This window comes from Hippoglossus hippoglossus, chromosome 15 (assembly GCF_009819705.1).
Source record: "Hippoglossus hippoglossus isolate fHipHip1 chromosome 15, fHipHip1.pri, whole genome shotgun sequence".
NCBI classification, from domain to species: domain Eukaryota; kingdom Metazoa; phylum Chordata; class Actinopteri; order Pleuronectiformes; family Pleuronectidae; genus Hippoglossus; species Hippoglossus hippoglossus.
In genome coordinates, this window is record NC_047165.1 from 5,909,527 (window position 1) to 5,933,328 (window position 23,802).

A 23,802-nucleotide genomic window follows, 5' to 3' on the forward strand; every position below is an offset into this window, starting at 1 on the left:
ATTTCAACACATATGTGTCATTAAGCCAACATTAGTGTTCTTGTTCAACTATCTGACTTCTTATTTATTTCTAAATCTATTTTCATTAATTATGAAACGTGGAAACACATGATTTGAATATCAGGGATTTTTCTTATTCAAATACTTTGTCGTCTCTCCTCCTCGACAAATCTGCTGCTCAGCACAAAATCGGAGATAAAACTCGTCTTTGTTTATTTTTCTCTCTGTGTTCTGTTGCTTTATATTCCTGTACTTGACTGGACAGATTTAACAATTGCATGTGGATGATATGCATTGTATTGTCTGTTGTTTTGTTTCCTTTGTTGTGTGTGTGTGTGTGTGTGTGTGTGTGTGTGTGTGTGTGTGTGTGTGTGTGTGTGTGTGTGTGTGTGTGTTTGTCTGGGATCAGGTTGAGTCTGGGCTTTGACTTGTATCTGTTCTTGTATCATTACAAAATGTTAATAAATATAATGTTGAAAAGTCTCACTGCTAAATGTACAAAACATTTCACATTCAATACAAATATAGAATAGAATATACACTTGGTAAAAAGTATTTTTAAATCTTAAGTTTCATAAACTTGTAAAACTTCATTAGCATCAGCTGCTTATTTGCCCCTTTCCTTAAAGTGACTGTGATGCAAACATCACATTTTAATGCACACAATAAAAAAACATTTACTTTCCATATGTAAATTAAACTTGTAAACTGATAATTTACCTCCATTATGAATCAGATGGGGGGGAAAACCCCGCTCCTGATTACGCAATAAAGCAAACCAGCTAATTAACCTGTCGGCTCCAGTCAGCAGCCGAGGCCGAGAGGTTCGAGAGGCGGTGTCACGACTGGAATGAATCCCTGAACTGTCTGGGAAAATTCCTTTTTTCTTTTTTAAAAAAAATAATGTGAATAGTAAACATTCCTCTCTCTCCTGCAGTAACTTTGGAGACTTAGTTCTGTTGAGAACTAGAGGAGCTGAGCGCCACATAACTGATGTGTGTATCTGTGAGTGTGAAGCAGGACGTCGCTGTCACATAATCTGCATGTTCGGTGCATTTCAAAGAAACCGGGACTAAGGTTGTTTCCTTTTGGGTCAAAGGTCAACCTGCAAACAAGATTGTTGATTTGTGCTCGAAGGCGGCTGATGCTGTTATAACAGTGAGGTATCATTCTGCCCATTGGCTTAAAACTCTCTCAGATGGGCAGATGGGTGAAGTTGTTGCCGGTTCAGAGGTCCGTACTGGGACGTGTTTATCCCCACACATGGAGCGGGCGCAGTTTAATTCACAAGTCACGCTCGGCGATCTATTAATCCCATCTAGTGATATAATAGGAAGTAAGATGGGATAAGGCTCCACCAATACCACTGGTGATAATGTCACTGTTATAATACCTATAGTTTTGAGGTAGTGTGTGTGTGTGTGTGTGTGTGTGTGTGTGTGTGTGTGTGTGTGTGTGTGTGTGTGTGTGTGTGTGTGTGTGTCAATGTATATAGGGTAGTTCTAAGTAATCTGGTTATAGATCTAGCCCGTGATGATTGATAGGCTTGGAGGATGAAATGAGTAACAGATTAGGGAACGGAAGTAATTTCCTTATGATTAGAGCTTGTGTGTGAAAGGAGTTCATACATGACATAAAAAATTATTTACACCGTTGTGAAAATAAAAATATAACAGTAGCAGTTTATTCTAGATTCAGAATTATAAAATACAGTTATCAGGCTGGTTAGGATTAGTTTAATTACAGATTAATGAATGTGCATCTGCCACAATAAGTTCAGTGTCACTCAATGGATTCAAACAATTACTTTAGCTTCAAGGATTAGACAGGTGATATTCTATATTTTTCTTAATGGCAATAAATCCCATTAAAACACCAACGCAGAAACGTAGCTTCTCTCTTTGTGCTGTAGAAACCAATTGTTGGACCAAAGCTATTAGCTACACATCGATGAGTCACATCACTGGGTGACATGTTCGGTCTTTACCATGAACGTGGGCACGGTCGTTTTATTTTAAACCACATTTACTGTCTTGCTGCAGTAATTACTCACTACAGTTTCTCCTGTATAAACTACAGTATCCACCTGATTTAAGTGGTTAAGTTTATATTATCTCCACCGAGGTTATCAACAGATCACCACAAAACTTGGAGGAAGGATGGGACATGGGCAAAGAAAGTGCCCCTAACGTTTTGTGGCACATCTGGACAAAAGGGAATATCCTGGAATCACGTTCTTTAACATTTCTACATTTTCACCGATTTCCCAGTAAATTATTCATGGATCCTGATGAAGGCTGTATTGTACTGTATTTGGGGGAATGAGATCTATGAGTGTGTACAATTTGTTGCAGCTGGATTAAATTAAAGGAGATTGTTGGGCCATGGTTCAGATCCACATGAAAATTCCGATCTAGTGGATTTAAATGTTTATGGATCATGACGGAATTTGGTGCAGAGTTCAGGGGGATTGTTGGGTCTTGGCAGAGGTCTACTCCTCACTGAGTACTATTCTATTCTGTGGCTCTTCTGTTGGAGAAAATGGGCCTGGGAGCTAAACACCACAGACAGGGTATCAGATTAGAAAATATAGATCACTTCCAGCCGTAACCCTTTTTAAAATCGGTATCAATACAAAGGGTCAAGTCGAGCCAATAATTTGATTGAACATTTTCTGACGGCCATGTGATTATGTTGTTTTCATTACTTTCTGTACAGTTGAAAGCTAATCTTTCAAATATTATTATTATTATTATTATTATTATTATTATTATTATTATTATTATTATTATTATTAACAAGCTGCTAACACACAGAGACGTAACCAAGTGAAACACAGCGGTTTCTTTATCCAGTATCTGTTAATACGTTTTTGAAAAAGAAACGTTGACGGTTTGTGATGAAAAAAAATAAAAATGACCACAGCTCAAGTGTTTAAATAACAGCGATTGTCCTCAGTTCCCGAGGAAGCTACGTTTCTGCCCACGGTGAAACATGAGCTGAAGCCTGAATGCATCTGCTTCCCCCCCCCACCCCTCCGCACTTCCTCTGTCCCGTCCTCCACCCCTGCAGAGCCCTCCTCTCCACACCTGTCTTATTGTACTGAGGAGATGCTCTTATCCCTTCTTCCTAATTCACTTATTCTCTGCTTTCACTGCACTTAACTCTCATGGTGATCTTTAAGACCTCCCAGGTTCGCACTGCACTGGCCCACAGCTCATGTTCGGGCTGGAGACTTCCACCACGTAATAAAAACACGAATGACGCGCATAACGCCGCCAAAGGCCCAACGGTCCGCTAATGAATTTACATCCAATAGATCAGGATATTTATTTGGATCCGCACCGAATTGTACTGTACAAACTCATCAATATCACTCCCCTCAATATGGTCGATATGTTAATTATTCTCGGAAAAAATCTGTGAAAATTAAAAGAAAAAGAAAATATTAACATCTCTCTTACAATCCTGGATCCGCCCCCTTTGTCCAGATCCGTGCAAAAGCATATTGGGTTCTGTCTTGGCTCATGTTCCATCCTTTCACCAAGTTTTATGGAAATCCGGTTTGTAGTTTTTGCATAATCCTGCTGACAAACAAGCAAACCAACGGACATCGTAACCTCCTTGGTGGTGATCATTCATTCGATGTGTACTGTTGCTTACTAGCATGCAGCCTTCAGTGGAAGACACATTTCTTAAATTAACAATCATCTCTGAATGTTGTAATGTGGAACGATGTATAAACACCGCATCAAGCTTCACCTTTGTATTAAAGATGAAACTGCTCTTCTCCTTCATTCACAAAAGACTTTTTTTTTCAGGGTCTCGTGAGGAATGTACAGAAACTTCACTTCCCAAAAAGCCTTGGCTGGGAAATCCTCCTGTCAACAGAGTCAACACTGACCCCGAGGAGCTGTTTATCAAGGCTGCAGCAGCATCAGGAAGAACACACAACCATTCATCCAGGGATCCAGGACCCAGGGATCTCCAAGTAGCACCCCCCCACCACGGAGAGCCCTTCTTGGGTCCCCACTGTGCATTTCTACAGGATAGAGCCCTGAAGGATTGTGGAACTCCTGATTGTATAGCGCTTACAGTATGTCAAGGCAGCAACATAAGAGGAAGCTGGGGGCACCGTCTCAAAGAAAGAATGGTAAATAAAATGCATTCGTAGGACGCAAGAAGAGGAGGAGCAGAAAAGCACAAGGATGAAAAGAAGAAAAGGAGGAGGAGTGTCTTCAGTGCTAATTAGCCACCTAGCACAGGCCCTTTCTTCAAGAATACCACGATGGTGAGCACTAAGACACTCACATACATGCACTGAAGCACTGGCCAGTGTTGTGTGGGGGGTATAGCATCCTCTGAGTGTTAGGTAATTGGAGCGTTGTACCTCTAGAGAAAACTGCTGATTTCATAGGAAGTGCTAACAGGACCTTTGTGTGCCATGTTTCCCTTTTCCAGGGAGCCAGCAGGGCCAGACAGAGAGAGAGCTATGGGCCTATAGTGGGAACAGACCCAGCCATACCTGAGTAGGGCCAGCCACAGCGGTAATGAACCTCTTCACATGGCTGTTCACCCAAAAGGAAAAGAGGTGGATAAAGAAAGGAGGAATGAGAAAGAGGAGGGGGTGCAACCTAATTTCACAGCCGGAGAATAGCAGGTGGGACAAAAGGTCTAGCTTGAGGAGCAGAGGTGGGGGGGGGGGGGGGGGGGGGGGGTGTGTGGGGGGGGGGGGGGGGGGGGGGGGGGGGGGGGGGGGGGGGCTTTATTAGTGGTATTCTCCTGCCCCATTTACACCATCTCTCTCCTCGGCAATGGAGCACTTATCACAAGTGTACCCATCCAGCTCCCCAATAGAAACAAGCAAACGCTATCCGTCAATGTTTACCATTAAGGATCCGTCATTTGCAGATCCACCATATGTGGCAGATTAATGGGACGCAGGCCTCTCTCTCCCTCTCTCCCTCTCTCCCTCTCTCTCTCTCTCTCTCTCCCTCTGTCTCTCCAGTGTACACCGAACGCACCGTGTGGCCAAACTCGATGTTATCCGCTGAAACAGAGAATGAAAACACGACACAGAGAATGGAAACAACGGAAGGAGAGAGAGGAGGGAAATGACAACGTCAGCTGGAGGGTAACACGAGCGGATTCCGGTTGGATTTACATGAGAGAGTTAATTCTCTATTTTAATCAGGCCGTGAAGGAGAAGTTACAGCAGATAATTCATTTTTAACCAAGGACATCAATGTTTGTGTTTCCTGACAGACTTAAACTGAATGTGGAGTAAACATAACAACTTTTGAAATGTTATTTTTCATTATTTCCTCATCGCTACAGTAATCCTGGTCTCTTAAAAACGTGTTATATTAAAGTAAAAAGTTAAATATGTTCAGAGACAGTTTTAACAGTGATTCACTTCATTCTCATTAAACCCACGACTTTTACACCGGAAACTTGTTAATAACCACAACAACAATAAAAAGACGAATCATGCGTTAGTTGCTATAAGAGGAGATTGTGGTGAAAGAAACTAACTTTTACATCATCACTGAATATTTTACTCACAGATTCAATATCATAATTTTGTAGCTTGATATAAATGTTAATTAATAACACTTCCTCGAAATGTTGATAAAAAAAATCCTGTGAAACTTGAAATTTCAAACATTTTATTGCATTTGCTATTGGAAATTACAAATTAATATAAGTAGCCTACATTAAGTAATTCCAGTAACAAGACACAAAGAATAGAAGGAAGCTATTTTTCTAACCCTAAAAACTGCCACGTCTTTTCCAATAATGACTCAAATCATATTCATATTAAATCACAAATAGGCTACATTTTTAAAGGTCTAAGAAAAATGGACATAAAACACAACAGTCTAAATCTAGCAGAGAGTGAATGTCCCATTTTTAGTCCAGTACAGAAATTAAATTAAAGAAACTGCACAAGGTCAAAGTTGCTGATTAAACTATAACTTTATTATTAACTTTGCGTTGAGCATTTTTGCTTCAAACATATACAAAGAAATAAAAAATTACTCAGAGTAGTAAATATGTGGAGTATATATCATTTTTTATCTTAGCCGCGCAACAATTATATATTTTTTCCCCACGATTTGCCTCCTGTCACCATTTATAATCTTGATTGGTCTGCACCCTATAACCCCTGCACACACAGACACAGACACACAGACACACACACACACACACACAGACACACACACACACACACACACACACACACACACACACACACACACACACACACACACTGTAGTTGAAGCAAACTGTCGTTGAGACACTGACTTCTTTTCTCCAAAACACACACTGCACATCTTTGTCAGCGGTGTGTGCTGAATGGTGACCCTCTGTCAAAGAAGAGGAAGGGGAAGAGAGGGGTGAGACAGGGTGAGGGTGACGCTCAGGTGGTCCTGACTCCCTCTTTCTTTCTACCACTCTTCCTCCTTCTCTGTTGGACAAACATCTCCACACTGCAGTCTGTCTGTCTGTGTGGCTCTCCTCACCCTGCAGGCCATTTCTGCCCATTCAACAGGCTCCAATAAGCAAGTGAGTGTGAACGAGGGGGGGTATGGGGTGGAGTGGACGAGGGGACGGAAGGAGGGAAGGGCAGACAAATAATTTGAGTTCTCCTCTTTTTGTTGTGCTCTTCCTGCGAGCAACACAAGAGAACACAAAACAACACAAAAGAGAAAGTTGTGTTCTTTTTCCTGACCCCCTTTCTTTTCCTTGTAACCCCACAACACACACACACACACAAACACACACACACACACACACACACACACACACACACACACACACACACACAGAGAATAGAGGTCCTTTCTCAACTACGACTTCTCTAACCCATGTCACAAAGGCCCCCTGCTCCTTGCCCTGCGCCTGAGGAACCACAAGGTCTGTGTGTAAGAGGAAAAACCTCCCCACAAATTAGTCTGTACCGAGAAGAGGAGAATAGAAGAAGACAGAGATCAAGAGATGAGGCATGGGGAAGAAGAAGTGGGCCAGGAGGGGTGCACAAGTGGGATGGCAGAGGCCAACCTGCCCCAGAAGTTATCACTCATTTCCGAAACGAGAGAGAGAGAGAGAAAGAGAGAGAGGGGCAGAAAGATACTGAGGGGGAGGAAGGAGGGCCAGAGGGAGGTAATGAGTAGGAGAGACCAGACTTCCCAGAAGTTATCCCTCATTTCCGTTGGGCTTTTGTGCCCCGATGGCCTCCCTCCGAGGGGCTCAGATGGCTATTGTTGGTGCTAGACTCGCGGAGAGGAGAGGAGATTAACCTGGCTACATATGAACTTCCCAAGTTCAGCTCCCCGTCTTTGTCATAAACCACCATATCTCGCTTTCATTTTCCACCAACACCAAATCCTGTTCCCACTGATTTTAAGAAATAATCTTCTAGGATATATTTTCCGGACGATTCGAGACTGCAATTGGTCTCAAACGGTCAAATCCTGCAGGGTTCATGATGTGTGACGTGATGAAGTGTCTCAATTACAGCTGATAATTACATCCATCACCGTACATTAAGATTGTCTGACAAACATATTTTATAAACATATTTTTGCTATTACTTAAACGCTAAAATAAACGCAAATAAATATTCAATTATCTTATCGTATGAACCTCTATAAAAATGTCACATTGTACTAAATCACAAGCAGAGCCTCTTACCAACAGTGAGGTAAATTTCAAACTAAATACGCTACAAGGTTTTTTCGTAATTGTCTATTTATGGAGCTGAAAAATAAAAAACAAAAAAAATTTACAAGCTAATTTCCAGAGTATTTGGTCCTTTTCAATCAAGTGCTTTTTGAACGAGAGCCACAAAATGATGAAATAAAAGCATCAACAAACTCCTCAGTCGGCCTTGCGACGTTCGATGCAATTAAATAAGTGCGTCTGGTCTAATTGCTGCAGGCATCATTTACATTTCAAACCTATTACAGCCCGAAGCCACTACGTCATTACACCAATTTTCCAGTTCCTATTCCAAAAGTGCATTAACAGCAGAAGGGAGGTGTGGCCTCTCATTGTTGTATATGTCATGTACAGTAGGGTGCAGGGAGACTGGGGATGTATACTGAAATGTCACAGCAATCAGAGGGTAATTTGACGGCTGATTTGGTTGCTAGGTGGTCAGAGTCGCTCTCTAAGGGATGAGAGTGTGTGACGTGATGGAGAGACACTTGGTGAGAAACAGACCTACAGCAGATACAGTACACTGAAATACAGACTGCGTTATTTACAGCCAAGTAAATATTAAGACAGACCCACGAGCAGAGGATTAAGACACAGGCTGTACAGCTTAAAGACTTTCTAACACACGGAGAGTAAGACAGACAAAAGATCAGCTAATCGCACGGCTCCGACAGACAGGTTTGTGTCACAGAGAACTGATGGACAGGTTTGACTGACAGGCAGACAGACAGGTCTGTGGCAGCCCAGTCAGTCCCATTATGGCGCAGGGGTGTTCCCTCTACAGTGGAAGCTGTCACTCCTCTATCGCTCAAATGACAAGCCACTCTAGCCGGGGACGCGCCGCAACGGGCTGAGAAAGCATGTCATCTTTTTCCTTTCTTCCCCCTCTCGGCGATGTCTCGCTCGATAAAGGAGCAGCCGCGAGAACAATAGGAACGACGGACTAGAAAAGGACAGAGAAAGACAGAGAGATGGGGGAGAGGGCGAGAGCGAGACGGGGCGTTTTGACATCTGAATTACATTTCTATCGCCTCAGACACGGGAGAAGAATGGAGGAGAGAAAGAAAGAGGGAAGGAGGGAGAGAGGGAGGCGGGATGGCAAACCATCACTTAGATGTTTATTTTAACTTCACTGTATTTGGCTGGCGTCTAAAAACTCAAAACCCTCGGCGCCTGTGACATGTGCTCTTTGAATATGGCTGCAGGGAAGCAGCGAGCAGAGAAGTGATATTCTTCTTATTTGACAAGTGGGACACACGTCGGAGAATTTGGGTTGTGAGCGGTTGATCAAAGAATCAGCAAGTTGAGGAGTTTCACACACTGCGGTCGGCAAATACCACACATGAGGCCCGACAAAAGGACGCAGCGATCTGACAGAGATAACAGCAGACTGCAGAGACTGAGAGAGGAGAACATGCACCACCTGTCTTCCTGTCAGCTGCTCCTCAGGCCACATCATGAAAATATGTCTCCCTCATATCAAGCCACACATTAATGGCTCATGTAGTGCGAGAGAACAACACAAACCGAGGGGGTAAGTGACGAGCCTCCGTCTATTCTCTCATTTTGAAGACGTCTTCACCCCCTCTTCCGTCTGATTATTATCCCTGTTCCAAGCTCCTCTCTCGTACTTTTAACTTGTCACACATCTACACCCGTGTGTGGAGCCGTGTGCACGTGTAAATCTGTGTGTGTGTGTGTGTGTGTGTGTGTGTGTGTGCGTGTGTGTGTGTGTGTGTGTGTGTGCGTGTGTGTGTGTGTGTGTGTGTGTGTGTGTGCGTGTGTGTGTGTGTGTGTGTGTGACACCCAGCCCTCTATAACCTCATTAGAATCTTTCAGGTCCCGCTGTGCACCCATCCACACACACTCACAGTGCTTTGATTTCTCAAAGTCTAAAGATGTCAATCACCTGCCCCCCCCCCCCCCCAAGTCAGAGCAGGGGAATTCATACACGCGGGCGCACGTGCACGCCGCTACACAACCCCCGTGCACGCACACACACACAGGCACAAACTATCCATCAACATCCTCCTCCCACTCCCCTCCATCTCCACCGTGCTCCCCCTCGTCACTCCCCCTCAGCCATTCCACTATTTGAGAGTAATTTCATGTGCCAGCGTGGTGCATAATACACTTTTAATGGACAACTAATTCTCTGCCATTACTTCGTCAACATGATTATGGGATCTGCCGCTCGCAATCCTGAGGAGTTGGGCCCAGGCTTTTTAAATATACACAAGACATTAATGTGTCTCTATTCAGCTTTACATCAGGGGATGTCAGCCATTTACATAATGCTGCCATTGAGGTCTGTGACAGCCTCTCCCTCTCGCTTTCTCACTCCCTCGCTCGCCCGCTCTCTCTCCTGCCCCGGCTCTATTTTTCAACATGATTTCTTTCCACAAAGAGCACTGCCTTTTCCCTTCTGCCTTTCTCTTCTCTCTCTCTCTCTCTCTCTCTCTCTCTCTCTCTCTCTCTCTGCTCGATTCTATGAATGCTTGCACTTTCCGCCAATGTCATGGAATAGAGCGCGGAGAGGCCGAGAGAGAAAGAGGGAGAGAGAGGGAGAGAGAGGGGAGCAGGGATTAGGCGAGGTTGGTTTTTCTAAAGGGGTGTGAATGGGGAAAGTTGCCTTTCCATCACCTGTACAAAGACGAGATATCAGAGGATAAAAAAGGGATGAGTGTATAATTTGACCACTTAAATGGTTAGTTCATTAGGCCTGTCAGGATAGCACTTCTCTGCCTGTCGGGAGCCATGGCAGATATGCAAATCTGTTCCCTGTGGAAAAAACGCTTCTGCTCTTGGTTTCTGTTTTTCAGGGGAGAAAACACGACGGACTGCAAAACACAGGATGTCCACGAGAACAGGGCGATTTTGAAAAAGTGAGGTTTGCAGAGATGTTTTTTTTTTTTTTATGATATGACAGACAAGGGAACATCAACTGTGACTTGCAAAAGGCTGGAAAACCATTTGGTTCTGTAAATGTAGGCACAGCACTGAGATGTGTGCCGTCAGTTCACCTTTTGTATTTAATAGAACAGGTTAACTATGAAGATATTGTCATTTGGGTGACCACAGAACATCCTAACATGTAACATGGACCTTTCATGCATTTGGGTTGATTTGGTGGTTCATCTGGTCACTTCACCACATCCCCAACCCAGTCACCTGTGGGTTTGTCCACAATTTCCCACTGGTCAAAAAAACCACTAACATCTGGCTTTTGTCTGGAGTCGGAATGGATAAAGAAACCGGTGTATACCTGCTAATTTTGGTGTAAAAGATGTATAAGACAAATAGTTAATGTGAATACATTTCTTTATCGTACTTGTTCTTGAATTACTGACCTGTGTGTGTTAGTCACTGAATCTAGCTGCTTTTTATCTTAATAACTGGGTTATTACATGTTTAAAAGAATATTACATGACAGGGTACGTTTGAACACAGTGTTACAACTAAACTACCTTGCAGAAACGATAACTTAAATAAAAACAACTTATTCTCTCTCCTTTTTCCCCCCCACAGCAAAATCCAGTGTCCTCCCTTATTTTCCAAACATTGTTATTGTTAGTGTTTCATTTGGGGTTATTTTATAAGTGAGTTCACCACAAAACATACCTTATTACAAATTATATGTTAATTTGTGTCCCTTCACCGTAATAAATAAAAATGTAATTAATTTCATATGTAATTTTGGATTCAAACTAACTCGTCTGTCAAGTCCTGGTCGTATTTTAAAAGAATGCTGAGTCCTAGCAACGAACTTTGAATTCTCATTTGTGGCACAGACGTGTGTTGTTTATATAAAAACATGGTTTATCTCACTCAAGTATATTTAAGAGAGTCGCGATGAATGCAAAACACACTCACACACACAAACACAGTGGCCTGGTGACATATAGGAAACATATTCTCGCTGCTGACAGGAAGTTAAAGCAGCTTCTGAAGTCCAACACTGAACATAATAAAAGCCTCCATCCGGTTCTGGTCGTGTTCCTCTTGGCCTCGACACACAGCCTCGCGTGCGGTGTTTGTACAGTGGGGTCGACGGCGACATCAAAGCCACAGAGGTTGTTATTGTCTCCGCTGGGACATTTCCTATTGAGCTGTGTTTGATGTACAAGTGCACGCCACTATTGGCCACGGGGGCCAAATACAGGAAGTTGTCTTTCATGTTGTCGGACGCCATTTTGTCAGGTCACGGCTGGATTATGAGTCTCCAAGGAGCAATGGGGGTTTAGCAGAAGTTTGTTACTGTATGGCGTTTGCAGAGAGGTGGATTTAAACTGAGGGCAGCTAGTGTTCACCTGGCAACATTTTTAAGACATTAAAATACAGTTCAGTATATTCCTCTGTCAAGGAGGTTATGTTTTGTGTTTGTTTGTGGTTGGATGATAACCGAAAATGAACGAATTACCACAAATGGATCTGGATCAGGGGGCGAATCTGGGATTTTCAGTAACATTGTGAGATATGACATCTTTTGACATATTCATATTCAGACATATTTAAGGAACTTATATCTATGAGTGTGTGTGATTTGGTGCAGCTTGACTGAATTTAAGGGTCTGGTTCTGGTCTCTATACTTAAATGAACATTATCAAAAATATACTGTCGTGACTTCTCTGTTTGTATAAACAGCTGCAGTTGGTAAACTAAAACTTTAAAAAGAGCCAAACGTCCGCTTTGTCATTTTTCCTCCATTCACAGCCAAATCAAACACGGTAAACAATAACAAACACAATCGAGATTTTAATCGCATATAAACGTAAAATATGATGCCTTGTAATAAAAAAAGAAAAATAAGACATTTTAAGCTGTATGCCGATATAGACCGGAGTATCATTTAACTTGTTTTCCGGCATATACAATGCATACTTGACATGAACAAGCCGGCTCTTTGACCAGAAGTGATAGAACCTATGAGAATGTTGGAGCTTGTGCTGTAGCCTGAGCAGTAATTGCCTCTAATGGAAAGACATATAATAGCAAGAGAGTAGGAAGGCCATACACCAGCTTAAGAGTGAGAGTACTTTTCTTTAGAAAATGGAAGGAAAAGCCTCAGCAGAAGACTGTGTGTTTGTGTGTTTGTGTCTTTGTGTGTGTGTTTGTGTGTGGGTGTCTTTGGGTGTGTGTGTGTGTGTGTGTGTGTGTGTGTGTGTGTGTGTGTGTGTGTGTGTGTGGAGGTAGGTGTGTGGGGGGGTGCACAGTTGGGGGTGCTACTTTGGCTACCATAAGGTTGGAAACAGGTGTTTGTCCAGATGTCCAAAGAGCTGTGTGTGTGTTTGTTTCTGTGTGTGTGTGTGTGTGTGTGCGTGCGCGTGCATGGTGGTAATGGTCTGGCCTGATCTGTAATTTACTACTACTGCCACCATTAAAGGCAGAGCATGTGGATATGTGTTCACGAACACTCAGACACACTCTTAGTTTGCCTCCTTTATAAGACAGCACAGAAAACACAGGTACAATCGAGAAACAAAGCGTAAGCGGGGGACAGAGAGACAGTGGGGGGGTCTCTGTCCACGACCCCAGGCAAAAACCAAGAACGTCAAACTGCTGTTGGTTCTGGGGGGAAATGTCAGGTGACCACTTGAAATTTTTCAGGTTTATTATTCGAATTTATCGGGACTGACTGGGGATGGTCAACATGAAAAATGTATAATTCAAATAAATGTTAATACTGGTTGATATCGATAACGATGAATGTCTCATTATTGATGTTTCTTTCAAGTTGAAAGAAAGATTTTTGCTCCTGAGTGAAGGTTGTGGTTATAAACGCCTCTTTATGAGCAGAGACTATAAATCTGAGGTTGATCAATTGTTTTAATCCTTCTCACTGTGCTTGTATAAGAATTGCATCAATATAAATTGGACTTTTATTACTAGTGATGAAATATGATATTGTGATAATGATAATAACTGATAGTTTCATTGTCCATGATCTGTTTCCAGTTAAATCTGAAAAAGGTAAAAATGATTAAAAAAAAAAAGACAATAACAATCTTATAATTCTGTGTTTACACAATCTACAATTTAACTTTAGAAAACAGTTTCTATAAAGTAAAGAGTCATTGTCAAAGTAAGGCTTTGTTCACAAAGGAGCGACAGCGGTGGCACCCACCTGAAATACTAATTGATGAAACCCTGATATAAACGTCCCCTCTCTCAGAAATGATTTTCCCAATGTGACTGCTCTTATAATATTGTTTTGACTCCCGACGCGGAACATTGACATCTCAGTGTCTGAGACAGTGACAGGTAAAAACACACGCTATATATGATAACAGACATTTCAATGAATAGCTGAACAGTGCCATTAGAGAGGTGAGGGGTGTGGAGCTATGCAGATACCGGAGCAATAGAAAGATGATATTGCTATTACCTGCTGTTGACACATGAGATTGCATTTACATTTCCATCCAATGGAAACCTAAACAGAGACTGTTGTTTGTGAGAGTTAGCCACGAGTGAATACCAATACACAGTAACCAATGTGTAGAATAACATTGGGAAATTGCATTGTAAAACATGGGAAAACTGCAGCCTCCGTTCCCCCCCCCTCTCATCTCACCTCTCTTTGTCTCTCCTCGCTCTCCTCCCCGGGCCCTTTGCCGCTCATCCTTCACTTCCTCCCGCTTTTCACCCGGCACGCTCTCGCTCTCGGGAGCTTGAATAGGTTGTCGGCGAGAGACTTCGCTGTGTTTGTGTTCTGTGTTTTCAATGGCAATGGAGTTATCAATTAGTGCAGCAGTGGGAGCCCAATTAACAGCATCAAACAGCTAATTAATAGAGCTGTGTGAGTTAGTGGCGCACAACGGCACACGGCATGACTCTGAGCTAGCGCGGCCACGTTGTAGCATGAGCACGCCGCAGGGGAGGCTATACTGTAGCATACTGTCGCGTGCACGCACATAAACGTGCACACGTAAGCACACACACACCTGCAGTCAGAGACCCGTGAACACATACTGTATATACTGCGCGTATTTACAAAGGCAAATAGGCCATTTCACCTATACACACACAGTAAAGACGAAGGTACAAGGACACACCGAGGTGCACAAATACTCGAAACTTGACAATGAGTCAGTGAGTTAAACAGCAACACTCCCTCAGTGTGTAATTATACACAGCAGCAGGTCAAACGCTATATGGCTACAAAAACTGCAACTAATTAGGAGGGTTAATCACAGACTGACATCATTATCATCTCATTAAATCATCTCAACATGCTATATAATATTAATAACCAGAATGGCGCATACCTCCTGCAAGACTCAACAGTCCCCTTAGGAAACCACATTTTTCACACGTAGATCTATGACTTAACTGTGACTATGACAGAAAATAAAACATCTCACACTGTTGATGAAAGTGATAAAAACGTATCCGCCCCCTGATCCAGATCTGCAGCAGAATTTCCTGGTTTCTTTCCCGAACAGATCCCACATCCCTCCACCTGACGCTCTTGGCTTTTTTGGCAATGGAAAGCTGCAGGGGAATCAGGCCAGCAACTGTAACAGGTAAAGTGCTCGCTCTTTGTCTCTGCAGCTGGCCACTTGTTGGAATCAGCTGGCTCCAAATAATGCACGACAGACAAATTATTTACTGGCTGAGATCACAGGTAATCGAAGGAAATGAAACCTCACATGCAAGTAAAGGGAGAAAAGACAATAAGAAAGTGAAAATGGGATGGATATGCAGACGCAGGCCAGCAATAAACTGGCACTTCTGAATCGTGCCAATATTTTGGGGGGTTCCAATATTTCCAGCACATACTTAGCTCCCTCCATTGCAGCCAATAACAAAGAGAGAACTCAAGGCTAGTAGGCTCTTGACAGACGACAGTCTGCCAGGGCCACAGGCTAGACTCGAGCTGGAGCCACGGATTCTCCTTGGGCAGGATAAACCCGGGGCCACAACACTGGAGCTCAGAGTTTAAACTCATTGGCTGCAGAAGTGGCTGCACTTGTGGCGATTCAGACACACACACACACACACACACAAACACACACACAGACACACACAGACACACGCACACAGACACACACTCACACACAGATTTATGGGCGTAGACACATGGGAATTCATAAGAAAATTACTACCCGCCCAATCTCTTATTACCAAAAGCTCAAATTCAGTATGTCAGAAATACACTCTCTTTTTTCTTTCCTCAATCTCACACACACACACACACACACAGACACACACACACACACACACACACACACACACACACACACACACACACAGACACACACACACACACACACACACACACACACACACACACACACACACACACACACACACATTCTCTCAATCACTCACACAAGGTTGTGGTTATGGCTTAGGGAACACTCCAGCTCTATTCAATCAAACAGAGTACTCGGACTGAATCAGCTAAAGGTTAATTGCACCGACGTCCTTGTGCACATATGGACGGGAAATGTTTGTGTGTGTGTGTGTGTGTGTGTGTGTGTGTGTGTTTGCAAGTGTGTATATGTAAGGATGAGTGTATCTGCTGAAACCCTTACCCAACTGCTGTATTGAAGTAAAATGCCTTTTTGTCGCAGAAGGATTAGTGTGGACATAATCTATGTACCTTTCCCCCTAAGGAGGCAGACAAGTGGCTACTGGAGTATTTACCTCCCCCGGACAGAATGGCCAGAAAATAGTTTGGAACAGGTGCATGCCACCCTGTAAGCTGACGCAGGGAGAGACTGTGAGAAAGAAACGCTGCTCTGCGTGGATTGTTTCAGTACTTTCGGAAATGTTTGGTTTCTGGTGACTTTTGTGTCACTTTTATTTGCATTTTTTAAACACTCATATATTTACACACGTATTTTACGAGTAGAGTGATCGCAATTTAAATATTGGGATGAGGTGAAGGGAGTGAAAAAAATGTGTTTTTCCTCCACGGAATTCTGCAAAACTTCAAGCCTGTAAAATTATAGATATTGAACAAATCACATTTTCCTGCAGCTCATGACTGTAGAACTTGTGACAAGGGGTCACAAGTGGACATAGCTTGGTTTTTAATGGGCTATAATACAAAAAGCTCATTGATCACCACTGCTCTATATGGGATTATCTTTCTGCATATCCACTATCAGCAATGCAACCGCTGCCTCAGTCATATTTCTTTCCTGTGATCACACAAACCCTGATCCTTTCAAAACCTAAATGCTTGTCCGACGACCCTTAGTGAAAAGGGACCTCTAAGTGATTTCCTCACTGGACGGGGTAAAGCTGCGGCAGCGATTCGTTGTTGTAATCAGCGTCCGCACTCAAATCCTGGACTTTTAAAAATTGTTATATCTATGTGTGGCTGAATTAGACTTTTATTTAGAAGCTGTATTTTTTTGCCGTGCCGGTCTCGGGGCCCTAAGAGTCACTGGCAGAGTGCCGGGCAGCGGCCTCGTTGACCTTCAAAGCAGAGATGAGGGCCCTCTCCATCCCGCCAGCACCACTTGCGGCAGGAAGAGAGGCTCATTGACTGGCCCCTAATGGCCCCTTGGCCCACGGGAACATGGGTCAGCAGGTTAGAGCTGTTGCCCTGGCGACCGCAGGCACACAGGCCAACGAGAGAGAGAGGGTGGGGGGGGGGGGGGGGGTACGAGTGTCGAGATGGAAACAACAAGGTGAGGAGGCAGGCGGACAGATGGCCACACAGGAGGGTAATAAATCATAAATGAAGATTTACAGAAAGTACGAGCATCACACAGGCGGCTGTTCGCACTGAAACAGAAAGTGCATCTGGTAAATTCAGAATGTTTATGAACCACTGTATGTTTTATTAGAGTTTATCCACAGTATATTATAACCTTATCTCCCCTTGTTTCAGTTGACATGTTTACTGTTACAGCTGATAAAGTCTCGCGGTGTTGTTTACGATCCTGCGCCAAGGAGGTTGTGTTTCCAGTAGGATTACACACCAGCTACTGGTCACTGCTCAGTGGAAGGATGTGGTGTGGGTCAGGGAAGAAGCCATTACATTTTGGAGCAGATCCAGATTAGGGGGCGGATCCAGGATTTTCTTTTTTCACTTTCTTTAACATTGCGAGATAAAGGATTTTTCCTGGTATCGATGAGTCTCTGCAGTTTCTAGGACCTAGTGGGTTTAAATGTGGTTCCATTTAGGGGAATTAATTTTTTGCAACTGTTCCCAGTTTATTTTAAGTATATTTTACTCCACTGATAACAGTTATTACTAATGGAAGCAAACGTCATAGATCTATATGTTTTGTAAATTAAAAAATGTAGAAATTTTTTTTACATCTGAATGTAAGACCAGGGTCAAAAGTGTGTATTGCTTATTCTACTTGGATGCTTTGACTTCATTCTGCTGAATGATATCTGTGCAGAGTTTGACATCTGGAGGCTGTTTTAACATCCATCTGCTGAAGGTGGAGAGTTTCTCTCAGCTCACCTGAAATCGGACTTTGCCACATGTACATAAGATGTTGTGATATTACAGAAAGTTTTGAAATATGACGCAGAGTTAGAGTATTGCTCCTTTCTTAGCAGTTTAATTTTGACATTATGAATATGTATTTATTTATGGATTCAGGATCTTTCAATGAGAGAGTGAAGGTACAGGGGAAGTGATGATGAATTTTAAGAATTTTGGACTTTAGGTAAAAAACATCAGATATTCCAACCAGGGTGTTTTTATACTGTCTGAATACATGCCTGGAGCGGCTCTTTAATAAATTATGTTTATTCATGGAAATACATTTTTTTCTATCTTGTAAATTTGTCACGTTAATTTTCTTATAGAAAATATCAGTGGGTCCACCTGTTTTTAACAGTGCTCCCTTTTTTATGTTTTTTACATTGTTATGTTACATGTTGCTCTAACGTGTATTATGGAAATGACAAATAAAGCAGTTTGTGGATTTCAACACAGACCCAAGTTTAATTGTTTAAATTTGAATGCACAAAAAGACATAATAATGTGAACAAGACCAGTAGCTGCACCAGTGACTGTCTCACTCATTAATTTTACAGACTCGCTGTCTCGCTGACTGTTTCACACACTGATTGATGGCCTCGCTGATTAACTGGCTGACAAAGTCACCGGCAGACAATAGCACCGAAGGCAGCTGCTTGTATGCAAAGAGGCAGGTGCTAATTCAGCGCGGCTCCTACAGAGGCTAATGTCGGCCCTCTCCCATTAAAAGTGGGGTAAATACTGACACGAGAGGCTGTCAACATTTATAGGAAGGACTCTCGACCAACACAAACCACTTGTGCCGTTCTATATGTCTCCCGGTCTGCTTCCTTCCGTCTCTCTCTCTCTCGCTCCCACCTAGCCTGACCTAATCAGTGATAAGTTGAGTGCTTTCGTCAACAGCGCAGCCCCCTTAATTAGCAGCTCGTTGCAATAAGCTCATGTGTAAGCATCACTGTACTGAGTGAACGGGAATGTGTGTGTGTGTGTGTGTGTGTGTGTGTTGCCTTCAGACTGACCCCAGCTCGCTCCAGTCAATCAGCTAATAAGTCAGTCAGTGAACTTAGCCTCCTGCACACAGATGGAGAGGTTTAATGGGTATTAGAGAAGGAAGGGCTGAACAGGTAAGTGAGGATGAATAGGAGCAGCCTACAGAGCGGGCAAGCCTCCAAAAGAACGGCATTCGTTTTTTCAGCGATTATGGCTGTTAAATGCATCCACGAGTGACGGAAGATGTTCTTTTAATAGAGACACAATAATAAACAGGCTACAACCTGCATGTTTCCCTCTCTGTGTAAACAGTGTATCATTCCATCCGGCTCCAGGTGACTAACCATAATACCACAGAATTCCGCCTTCGCATATTTCTCAATTCTTTCTTCTGTAATGTAAAAAGCGTCATTGTCATCAAGGCCGGCATCAGATGTTGGCACAAAGAGGACGGGTATCGGGGGGGGGGGGGGGCTGGGGACGGCTCCCACTCTCGCTGCCACGTCAACTCCTACTCGATGGCTTTCTAAATAAAATAAAAAACTGGGGGGAAAAAAATGCTCTCAGGGACTTTGCTGCATTCCACTTCATGAGCACAAACAAACGGATGAAAAAGCCATTCTGCAGGGAGGAGAAGGGCGGTGGTGGTGGTGGGGGGGGGGGGGGGGGGGGGAGCAAGGCAGGAAGAGAAAAAAAAGCCCCTTTAAAAACACAGGGAGGTAGGTGAGGGGGGGGGGGGGCTGGAAGGCAAGCAGACAGAGCTGAAAAACCAGAGTGACTCCACTACCGATAATGAGCGGATCATTTAAAAAGCCCTCCTCAAATTGCCTTGAGGAGGAGAAGAGAGAGGAAAAGGCTTGAAAGGTTTTGAGAGATTTTGGGCAATGGACAGAGTGGTGAAGGGAGGCGAGGGGGGGCAGGAGGGGCAGGAGGGTACGGATCAGAGCAGGGTGAGATGCAAGGTGCACACACTGTGCGCTCGTATCTACACTGAAGGCATATTCATGTTTGTGTGGGAAAGTTTACAGGTCAGAGGTGAAGTTGACCAACTGAAGCCTGCATCTGTGTCTCATCCATCCATCCATCCATCCATCCATCCATCCATCCATCCATTTACCCATTCATTCATCGATCCATCCATCCACTCATCCATCCATCCATCATCTATACCAAAGGGCTCAACAGCGTGGTTCCAGAAGTCAAAATCCCAATCATTTTCTGAATAGAGACTTTGATTAGCAGCCATTATATTGTAACCGCCCAAGGTCGATTTACCACAAGCTACAAGAGTGTAAAACAATATTATGTCCTCCTGTAGGAGCCACAGTTCCTACTGATATCAACTGTAAGGAAAACATGGGGTTTTATGCGATATTAAAGAGAAGAACTGCATTAGCCACAATCCTCAGGTGCCAATAAATTGGCTATAATCAGATTATTCAGCCTCACTAGGTTACTAGACTACACACTGTATGAAATGTTTTATACTTACATATGAGACACAAACTATAATATATTGCTAAACTATATTTACAACAAGGTTAAATCTGATAAGAAGCGCTGGAAGTTGTTGCAAAGGGATCAATCACAATGGTTTATGGGATGCGTATTTTGCTTCACTATTAAAATCCTTATGCACACAGTCTTGTAAAATGTGCCTTTTTTTTCTGTTTTCCATTATTTATTTATTTTGCTCCATAAAAAAGCCCTATCACAATATTAAGGTAAATTATGAAAAATTCTCGACTGCACCACAATTTAATAGGTTCCTTCCTGGTCATTGCCTCATCACCACTTCATCACATTTGGTTCAGTTTAGTAATTTTCTGTGTAATACAGCTGACAAATAAACAAATAAACAAATAAACAAGTGACAACATAACCTCTTCAGTAAAGGTTATTGATAAAATAAAAAAACGAAAATAGAAAAAGTTAATTAATTGTTGGCCCAGATCAAATTAAAAACTCAGTGTCTGACCTTGTAATTCAAAGACTAAAATCAAGACGTGTTCAAATGTTGTTTTTTTAGGACTACAGGAAGTGAGGCAAAACTAAAACATGCCAGTCAACATGAGGCCAGAAATAGTATTTGATTTACAGTGTGTGTGAATGTGTGTGTGTGTGTGTGTGTGTGTGTGTGTGTGTGTGTGTGTGTGTGTGTGTGTGTATCTGCTGTCAGCAGTGGTGCCATGCAGCAGAGGCAACCGACCCCAGGCCCTGGAGATGCCAGCTATACCTGGCGGCAGAGTATCAACACAACACAACACGTGTCTGGACTGCAGCTGAGCCCATGGCCAGTTCATGTGTATGGAAGATCTGTGTGTGTGTGTGTGTGTGTGTGTGTGTGTGTATGTGTCTATACCAGAGCTGTCTGCAACTGTGACCTACACTAGTGTGAATAAGTATGTGTGGATGGATGCACTGTATCATGAGGAAGAGTTCAATGTTCAATAATGCATGATATGCAAACATGGCCAAAAGTAATGAATACACTGAAGCATAAAAACGTTGCTATTTGGGTTTGCATTGTCCTAAAGGTCTAACTTGTGTCCTTGCACTTTTTAATATTTTATCTGTGTTAGATCAAACTATGTCGTTGTTGTGTTAACAGCTTATTTCACTGCCCCGAAGAAGTATTTTAGATTTAAGAAGTTACAAAAAGGACAGAAAAAGCAATGGAAGAAGAATGTCTTCATCACTTTGATAACACTTACAAGGCCCCACTTTATACCCAGTGCAAAGCAGGACCAAGCAAAACGCAAGTGGCTTTGCTGGTTTCGGATCAATGTACTTGTCGTTTTTCTCATCCAGCAAATGCACCGTGATGAGATTTGTTCAGACCAAACACGAAGCTAATCTTCAGGCCCTGGTCCGTTTTGTGAGAAATAGGTGAACTGAAGTCAAGGCAGCTGACACTACATTTGGTTCAAAGTAAAGTACAACAGGTAATTGTAATCTGTAATTTATTGTAAGGGCATATCATCCTGATAGTAATATGAGCGGGTGCACAACACACCTACACTCTACGTCTGTAGCACAGATGAGCTGCTTGAATGCTTTGACTTCGTGCATGAGCAAATCTGTTTCCTCTGCAGAGACGTGTCACTACCGGGAAAATCGAGGCTGTTAATGGCAATTTGTCTTGTTCATAAGGATTTTAGGCCCAAAACACACGCCTGACTAATTACAATCTGCCATTAAACTAAAAAAATATTACAATTATTAAATATTAAAAGAGAGCCCACTGTCTGTTTCATTGAGACGTCAACTGGAAATAACCAGAAACACACAGCGAACAGGAAAACGTTCGCTAGAGTTCCAGGTCACAGAAGCGGAAGTTTCCCGAGGTTTCTGAGCTTTTAAGATCTCTCGGCCAACACAGTAATTCACATAACACTCGTTTGCATGGAGGGTGCTAAATCAATCTCCCCATGTTAACAATTTTGCTGTCCTTTACAATCTGCGCCTCACTTCTTTCCAGTCCTCGCTCTCTTTCCTTCTCTCCCTCCTCCCAGCGCTCGCCTCTCTCTCCCCCTCTCCTCTTTTCCTTCCCTCTCCATCTTGACACAGTGCACTGAGCCTAATCGTGGATAATTGGGTGGGAGGGGCAGTGGGCCGGCCCTGCCTTTGTGTGCAAAGGGCAAGTGGTCAAGTTAATGGGGCCCTTGTGTCGAGCTGGGAACACTCTGTCTCTCTCTTTTTCTCTGTTCGATCACTCACTCGCCAGTCAATCTCCGTCTCTCAGTCAGCTTCTCTTTTCTTTCACGGGTGAAGCTTTTCCCCGCTGTTTCGATCTAGTTTCACCTCATTTCCAGCTGTCTCCCTTTCGCCTTTCCTTCCTGCCACTCAGTGTCTTTTCCCCATTTATTTTCTCCTCTCTTCCTCTGTCTTCTTGTCTTTTTCAGCCTCTCTCTCTCTCTCTCTCTCTCTCTCTCTCTCTCTCTCTCTCTTTGCAGCTGTTTCTATTGCTTCTCTCCGTCTCTGCGGCAGAGTGTCGGGGAGGAGAGAACAGACCTTTTTAAAATATCAAAAGACAGATCAGGAGGCCTTGCTGGTGCCTCCCTTTCTACCAACTCTCCCTCCCTCCTCTGACTGATAAACAGAAGAGTGAGCCCGCAGGATTATCCGACGCTGTGTACTGCCCTCCCTCCCTCCTTTATCCCTCTCTCTTTTCTCTCACTGAAGGAGTGGACTGTTGACTGGTCTTGATATGTGTGTGTGAGCACTAAGTGTGTGTATCTGTGTGTGTGTTACCTTGTCTGGCACCAGCTTAGCCTGCAGGAGGCCATTGTGTTTGAAAGACAGGCCACAGCCGATCTGGGCCCTGAAGGAAACTTTATTAAATCTGTGAGCGTTTAACACTGGATTGTTAATAATGTAACACACAAGAAGCTTTGTCGAGCAGGTCAGCGAAATAAGACGGATGACAGAAAATCCATTATCCCCCATGTATTTTATTTTGTGAAGCTGAAATGTTAAATAATTATTTACAATTTGAAAAGAAAAAAGAGTCCAGAGTCCAAAGTTTCTTGAAGAAAATGCTTTTAATTTTATTCATTCACAAAAAACATCACTCACTGCAAACTACATTCAACCCACTGGTGGCGCTGACGCAGAGGGAATCTGA

At 43.1% G+C, this 23,802-nt stretch overlaps 1 long non-coding RNA gene across 1 annotated transcript; it reads left to right on the forward strand.

The window, feature by feature from the left end:
* The first annotated feature begins 1,022 nt into the window (after positions 1-1,022).
* On the forward strand, positions 1,023-4,677 carry LOC117775884. Its single transcript, XR_004616350.1, has 3 exons — positions 1,023-1,163; positions 3,822-4,291; positions 4,462-4,677. It is a non-coding gene; the product is annotated as an uncharacterized LOC117775884 (long non-coding RNA).
* The last annotated feature ends 19,125 nt before the right edge of the window (positions 4,678-23,802 follow it).